This window comes from Solanum dulcamara, chromosome 5, assembly GCF_947179165.1.
Source record: "Solanum dulcamara chromosome 5, daSolDulc1.2, whole genome shotgun sequence".
In the NCBI taxonomy this organism is placed as follows: Eukaryota; Viridiplantae; Streptophyta; class Magnoliopsida; order Solanales; family Solanaceae; genus Solanum; species Solanum dulcamara.
This window is the reverse complement of record NC_077241.1, coordinates 41114918-41123887: the sequence shown is the minus strand read 5'-3', so window position 1 is coordinate 41123887 and position 8970 is coordinate 41114918. Positions and strand designations below refer to the sequence as shown.

The 8970-nt window shown below is 37.3% G+C and overlaps 1 pseudogene; it reads right to left on the bottom strand.

Annotated features, from left to right (window-relative positions):
- Positions 1 to 7116: 7116 nt before the first annotated feature.
- On the bottom strand, positions 7117 to 7234 carry LOC129890928 (5S ribosomal RNA; annotated as a pseudogene).
- Positions 7235 to 8970: the final 1736 nt, after the last annotated feature.

Here is an 8970-nt window from a genome sequence, read left to right as displayed (position 1 = left end):
TTTACGCCAACCATCTGTTTGTTGAATTGACAAGATGAATTAGATGTGTTGTATAATTGTTTAAAGTTGAATTTTCATTGGCTTTTATTCTATATTGAAGGTGAAAGGGATAATTTAGCCGATGTAGTACTTTAGAAGACTCAAATTAAGGTATGTAATGGCTTTTATTCTATACAATTGTTGTCGTAGTTGAAAATTAAGCTTGGAGACCCCTTATGGTGGGCATTGTGAGATGATCCTATACGTGTTTTCATTAAGAACTAGTCATTTTTATGAGTTCCATGTTTCCATATGACTAAGGCCAAAGAATTAACAACAATTTGTGATTATCGACACGATAAGTTAATAATGAAAGTCGAATTGTGTAATTGTCGACACGTGGAAAAGAAACACCTTATGAGTAGAATATTTATGTATACATACAAATCCTAAATGTTAGTGAGTTATATAGAAGATGAAATATACGTGCTTTTATTCAAGATGCACGAGAAGGCGGCAGAAATACCTTAGTATATCATTCATAAGCCGACTAGACTCTTTGTGAAATCTAAACCTTATTAAGGTTGTTTTAAATATTGAGTAGGCCTACTTATATGCTATTTTAAAGATTTATAGGTTACATGTACATAGTTGTAGTTCATGACACTTAGAGATGCCTATTGAGGCTGCATTCCTACAGTCAGCTTTCATATGTACTATATTTATTAGATATACTCAATATGAGCACAGTTGACTCAATAGGTGACAATGGTTATGAATTTATGTTACAATACCAATGGGATAATGTTGGTAGGCAGATACAGTAATAGTTGCAGCTATAGTTTACTACACCACCATGGCAGACATATCTGGTAAGAAGATGTTTACCTGGCCATTACACCACCATAATGGGTATGTCTAGTTGGCATGTGCTTACTAAGTTACTACATCTCCGAGACGGCCACTCGGCTTGGCAGGGTCACGGGACTAGCATATAGTTCACCATTAGGAAAATATGATTTATATATGTGCTTACTTACTTGTCTCCCTATAGAAAGGTTTTGTTGTTATCAAATTTCATCTCCTGGAGTCCTAGGTTATTTCTATCCCTAACTTGTAGTATTTTTGATAAACTAATGTTTACAACTTTTATCCTTACATACTGGTATATGTTATTTGTACTAATTTCTCTTTGTAGGGGGATGCTGCATTCGTGGTGCAGGTGTAGGTAGAGCCCTTAGTCGTCAAGTGTAGTTGGAGTCCGACTACATCTGAGAGTTGGTATGTTATTTTCTTATGGGACCTAGGTTCTAGTTTGATAGTGTTATGTTTTGATCTTTTGTACGGGTAGGATAGGGCCCTGTCTTGTGCACTATGTTAGTTGCTCTTTAAAGGCTTTTGTGGATTTGTATGTACAGTTTAATTCCGGTGGGTTTTATGGTCTTATTAGCTTTTATTGCTTAGTTCAGGTTTACTATGGCCAAGCTGACCTTATATGATTTTTCATATTTTATTTTGTTCTGACCTCGTCGGTCTAAGTTGTTGTGACAGGTGGCCTGGTTGGCCTAAGTGTTACAATTTCAGATTTTATATAGTCGGCTTCTTGATTCAGTTAACATCGAGGGCAATTTCACCATCCCCTAATTTTGGGGCGTGAAAACTCCAATGTTTATATGTTGGATCCTATGGAAGAATAAGTGTGCTAGAAAGTATGGAGGAAAGTAATCTAATACTTCAAGGGTCAAGTTCTCCATTATTATAGACCTTTACATGTTAATACTCATAAATTACCCTTTCTTTAATTGGCCTAGCAACTAGATTGATTTGTTGTTTACAATGGAGAAGTGTCAACATGAAGTAAGGGTAGTTCAAGTCAATTGGTTTAACCCCCTTAATCCATTGTGAAATTAAATACTTGTGGGAGTGCTTTGGTCAATCCGGGCAAGATAGGAGTAGGAGGTATCCTAAGAAACTACAAGGGTAAGCTGATCTATGCCTTTGCTACACCTTAAGGTGTTGGTTCTAACAACAAAGCATACGTCCATGTCACTATGTTAGGTCTTAATAGGTGTATACAACATGGGTACAATAGGGTAATTTTGGAAGTAGACTCAGAGCTACTTGTTAAGTAGCTTTAAAAAGAGATCAACCCTCATTAGACCATCAACAAGTATATTTCAAAACATCAAGAACTAGTCAAGATGCTAGATTATTTTAAATGTAAACATATCTACAGGGAAGCCAGCTGATACTCTTCCTAAATACAATCATATGGCCGACTCTACTCAACAATTTTATAATCATCATTAGTTACCACATGGTACTATAGGATACTACAAGTTGGATGAAATTGGGATGACAAATTTTAGATGTAGAAAACTGTAAAAGGGTCAAAACAACCCCTTAAAGCCTTAATGATCACCTTTTGGGAAAAAGTAGCAATTGTTCATTTCTTTTGTTTCTTCTTCTTTTAAGCTATATTTATTCGTAGGTATAGCTTCTACGAAGAGGTCTTGATTTAGCTAGGCTCTTTTTTTTAATGGGAGAGTCTTCCTTATTTATGCTTTCCTAGTATCTTTTTATTTAGACGATTCCTTTCTTCTAATTACATAGGTCTTTGTTTCCTTTACCAGTTTTAGGGATAAGTTGACCGACCTTAATAAGTTAGTGGACTTCTATACCACTATAGAGCATAGGTAAGGTTTTTCTCTCCCTTCTTATGCTTTTGCTATATTTTGTGAACTGTTAAGGACTGGGGTGTTACTCATCCCCTTACCCCCACAAGGGCCGTTAAAATAAAAAAACGTAAGAACTCACAAAATGGTTCCATGAAGTTGATGCCCTAGACATCAAAAATCTCAACCTCGAAGATTGGAGTCATATGCTACTCTTGGAGCCTTGATATATCCATTGCCTTTTGCATTTGTCGCAATTCCTTGCCAAATCATATGCACTCTATATATGATGGGCCAGTAATAACGGCATTAAAATACCTTTTTGATCTGTTCGATCTCCACTATGATGTCCACCCACTGGAAAAGAATGACAAGCCTTAAGTATACTCAACATCTTAGCTTCCGACACACACCGACTGATTATATTGTCATCACACATTCTCTATAAGTAAATCTCATCCCAAAAATAATTATTCACATCATGTAAGAACTTATTCATCCAATGGAATATCATACCCTCGGGCATCATATCACTAACTAGATAGTTGGCAAAGTTAACATACTAAGGAATGAAGTCAAGAGTAGAGGCTAATACCTACTCATCTGGGAAGGAATCATCTACCTTAAACTCGTCCCCATCTCTTTTCTCAACTTCTAACCTCGACAAGTGTCTTCTACCTAGTTTTCACAACCTTTTCTATCATTGACTTCAAAGTCAAACTCATGTAGCAAAAGGACTCATCTGATCAGCCTTAGCTTTGCATCTTTCTTCTATATTACGTACCTCATAACTGCTTGGTTCATGTGCACTATTAAGTATGCTCTGAATTTTTCAAAGGCATAAATAGCTGCTAGCAACTCCTTCTCATTGAGAGTATAGTTCTTCTGGGCTGCATATAATGCCTTGCTTGAATAGTATATGGGGTGAAAGATCTTGTCACGCTTTTTCCCTAGCACAACCCCTAAAGTAACACCACTAGCATCACACATGATTATAGCTAGAGTACCCATATAGGAAGCAATACCAACCTCTAACTACCAGCCTAACTAGCATGTGGTCCATGAAAAGCATTGGGAAATGGTCTTTCAAAGTCCATTTATTTAAGTTTTTGTAATCCATGCAGACTCGCCATTCTGTGACCGACCTAAGTGGAACTAACTCATTCTTGTCATTAGCAACAACAGTCATACCTCTATATTTAGGGACATACTGCACAAGGTTGACCCAACTACTATCTAAAATCAGATAAAACCTGCTTGCATAAAGCCACTTGATTATCTCTTTCTTCACCACCTTTTGCATAGGTGGATTTAATCTTCATTGGTGCTAAATAGTAGGGATGCAATCCTCATCTAACTAAATTTTATTAGTGTAGATGCTAGGGGGTATACGTACTGTCACAACCCATCTCCATAGGCCGTGACTGGTGCCCAAGATGGGCACCCATATATACCCTTAGCCCCACTTAACGTGTTAGCAGAATAAACAAAAGTAGAAATCAAAAAGGGGTCGCTAGAGAGTGCATGAAAACAGATAAAACACAAGAGGGACGTTAAGGCCATCATGGAACACAAAGCCCAAAACATATATACATAACCCACATCACAAGTCTACAGACCTCTACACAATGATAGCCTAGTCATATGACAAGATAGGGGCCCATCATACCCTTAACCAGCATGTACAAATGTACAACAAAAAAGTTAATACCAAAATAGGGGTCCAGACAAAGGAGCACTTCCAACCAATAGGGTGGATGTCCTAAGTGAGAGGATCAGCAAATCGATCGTCTGTACCTGCGGGCATGTAACGCAGCCCTCGAAGAAAGGGGGTCACTATGGACAATGTACTGAGTATGTAAATCATGGAATGGAATAGATAAAGCCATTACCAGAACTGAAGGTGCAAAAATAAGCAAAATATCTAGAATATCAAAACGCTTTTCATAACCACAGATAATGTATGCAAAAAAATAACTGCCATATCGAACCCCACTATGGGACTCCATGAATAAATCTTGGTCGCCGCCCCGTCATTGGCACCACAGTATATCGTAACTCCAGAGTAGGGAATATATCCATAATAAATCATATCATATCAGATGGTTATATCAGATCATATCATATCATATGTGTACATGGCACATCATAACTCCACATATCAAACTTATGTATAGAGCGTACCTGCCCCCTCACATAGAGGCATGGAGAATGATACAGAGAAGTAAGCACGATAAAAAAACCTGACCCAAGCTCGGTGAAAGAATCATTGAGGCATCCACGAGTGGAGTAGTGAGAAACTAAATGCACTTTAAATCATTTTTGAGACTCGGTGGTTTTATCAAAATGAGCTATTATTCAAAAATCAAGACAAAAGTTGTATCAAGTACCTTTTGAATATCACTATGAGTTATATCCAAATAGAACTTTTGGAATCATATACACATATCTAGGCATGATGAAATATCCTTTGGAAAATCAAGAAGTTGGCCATCCTAGTGGCTCTACGAATAGAAACTTCCTTGGAATCATATAAAAGTCATATACTTATTTCATAAAAACCATGCCAAAAAGAAATATTAGTTTTATATACTTATGTCAAAACATGACAAGAGAAAGAACGGTTAGCTTTACATAATTATGCCAAAGACATACCAAAAGAAGGAATGGTTAGCTTTACATACCTCTTACGGATTACTCCTAATACGTTCGCCTCATCATGTATTTAACCTATTTAACATGAAAGTAATACTATGGTTAATAAACTTTCACTTTCCAATTTCCAACTCTACATCTACGTATCCATAGGAATCATTTTCTTATCTATTTCCCTTAACTAGCTTATTACTAGCTCCGAAGTTACCGAAAATTGGGCAGCATCTCCCCTATAACTTCAATATCCCTGAGATTTTAACTAGGAAAAAATATCAACAAACATACCAACAACAACAAAAAGCAGAATATATATAACTAAATCACTTCAACATTACCCAATACAACTCCAAACAATTAGCTCCAAACTACGATACCAAAATGTAGTTCTTAACTTTTATTTTATAAAATCATTTACCATAAGAAACGGAGGGTCGTATGGCTGCAACCAATAGAACCCACACCCTGTTTTTAGTACTTTCCATCCCTAAAACACGCAATTAAACCACCACCAACCTGCAGCACTACAACAACAACACACTACTCGGCTTTGATTTACCTACTACGATTTTAATTTAGTTTGTTTCTAACGTCAAGCATTCTTATACACTTTTTCCACTTCCAGCCTCAATTAAGACGTAATATACCCCATAACAACATCATAAACTTCAATTTGAAAGGGAAAGCCTTACCTTGCCCGAAACTCGCCAAAACTCGCCTTGGAAGCTCCTTTAGCGCATCTACAACTTTATGGCTGTTTGCTAACATTTTGGTGCTGCTACAAACCATAAAATTACATTAATAACACCTTCATACAATCATGGTATACCATAGATAACTAATTCACGGAACGAAATCAGAAACTTACCTTTTTTCCTCTTCCCAAAACCGTAGGTCTCTCTCTTTCTCTCTTAAGGTTTCTCCTCTCTTCTTCTTTTTTTCTTGAATTTTCTCTCTTTTTCTTGAGTTTTCTAGAGAAGTACGGAACTTGATGAGTCATAGAAACATATATATAGGCTATTTTTAGGGGTGACACATGTCAACCTCATGTGGTGACACATGTCAAGCACTAAGTGATGACACATGTCAAAAACTAAGTGGTGACACATGTCAAGCCCTCATTGGGACAACACATCCATTCCTCCAACCATAGGCTTCCACGTGGAAGGTAGGGGTCCACCCTTTGCTCCATCTACTACCACATGGCACTCTCTCTTGCTCCCACATGGCACTCTCTCATGGTTCCACATATCATCTTCTTTTCCCCCTGGTGGTTTCGTAATATCGTCTTTTTTTATGAATCTATGTAATCTTTGATACGTAATGTTGGGATGTACTCAAGTAGCTTAAGTATGTAAGATTTCCAAGTTGGTAGCTTACGTAAATAAGTCGAGTCCTACGACTCATTATTCGGTCTCTAACTTCTTCCGGATTCTTATAACTCTATTTCCAATCTTCTCTACCATGGGTTATCGCATTCTTCTTTCCTTAGAGTTGTTTGTTAGCATTATAGATTACCCGGCTTAGATGGTAACTCTTAAGAAGATTAAGAATCTTTCACGAAACTCAAAAACCTCTCAAGGTACAAAAGTCTTTCAAGGTACAAAAGTACGGGGTGTAACATCCTTTCCCCTTTTAGAACATTTGTCCTTAAATGTGAACCAAAACCTTCCTCCGGATCTTATACCGACTATATAGAGAGTTTCTCTATCCCATTACCATAACATATACTTTTATGGAGCAATCAATATCAGAGTTCCAAAGGTTAGGATTACTTGTAGACGTAGGGAATAGGTACGGATACTTGTGTTTCATTTCCTCTTTCACTTCCAAGGGGGTCACCCATCCCAGTACTACTCTCTCCCAAGCACGCTTAACTTTGGAGTTCTGATGGGATCTGGTGCGTTCGTGCTGGTATGATCACATCCATCCCTTAAGGTCTCTACCAATGGTTCCTCGCACGGTCTCAGATACTGCTACTTCTATCTTTTTATTGTTGGCCTCGAGATCCATCCATACCTTATGGGATCTCGTTTGAAGTTTAAGCACTCCCATTTACATATGATAGCATCAGTTGATTTTCTCTTACGCTTGTATTTCTCTTATCCACTTTCCTCTTTTAGGGTGTACCCATGTCATCCTCTGTTTATTTTCCACTATCCGTATGCATATGATTCTATTCCAACACATTTGTCATACTGCCCTATGTCTACTCCTTCTGTTAGATGATCTAGACTTTAGGTTGCCCCTATAAGAAATCTTAGTACAATCATGGGGTGCTTAGAATTCTCGATAACTAGTACCTGATCTAGTCCAAGTACAGGTACTCGATTCATATAATTAATATAGTAGTTTAGCCAAAGCCACATTTCATTCATCCCAATCAGTATGTCACTAGTGCTTATAATCGTGTCCGATTCTCAATTCGGGGGCACTTCTACACTAATGACACGTGTTTTACATTTTGTTATCACCTATTTTTTTCCTAAAGGATACCACTTGTTCCTTTAATAATTTCACAATGCCTCGGTTATTTTGCAATTTCTATTCCCTATCCTCGAGGGATCCTACAATTTCCAAAGTGGAGGTACATATACACAATACCCCTTTCTGCTTCATAAGCTTTCATCCTTATCGTGTATCCAATGCTAACTCCTAATTTTACTCACAATCACATTCTTTAGTTATTTCTTTACTAGGCTCTACGTACTTCCATGATGATCCTCATTATATTCACACTATATTCTGCTTATGGTCAATCTCAGGTACTCTGGGGGTAATTCCACCTGGTGGAGCAAGCGTACTTAACCTCTTATCCTTCCTCGTCATTCTCATCCTTAATACCTCGCAGGCTGTCTTAAGACATTTATATCCATCACCATTCTTCTCACCATATCAGTATTGACCTTCTACTTGCCACCCATATCGTAATTAACTTATTTCCCAAAGTCATTTGTACTTTTAATTTAGTCGGATCTTATCGTTACTATGGATACGATCTCTCAAGATATATTACAACCTTATATCTCATTCTCTTTCTATTTCCAAAAACAATTCGGCAGAGTTTCCTATATATTTTTTACTATCCCAAACCTGCACTCAAGAAATACCAACAATGCCTCACAGAGCACACACACACACACACACACACATATATATATATATATATATATATATATATATATATATATATATAAATTCATATCACAGCCTCATATGGTGCCCAATATCAACAACAGTATACAATGATGGACTTACCTCGTATGTACAACTCGAACTACACCCGTTACACTTTTATGTCTACTTTTCCTTTCAATTTTCAAATTTACATTTCAATCATATTTCAACCTTCTTACCTTACCCACCATGCCTCTTTATATCACGATCCAACTCCGTAGGCCGCGATTGGGGTCCGACCTGGACCCCCCATAAACATATCTATCAGCTATGGTCATATCGAATTATAAACATGCAATGCATATAAATCAAGTGTAGTTAAACTGGACTACAACAACATGATACATACATGAGAACCCCCATGGGTCATAACATGAAAGGGCATGCAAGCCAACAAGACTGCCATAACATAACAACTCGTACAATATATCATATAGGCCCAGCTGAACCAAACTGACATATACAACCCACATATACATGTCTGCAG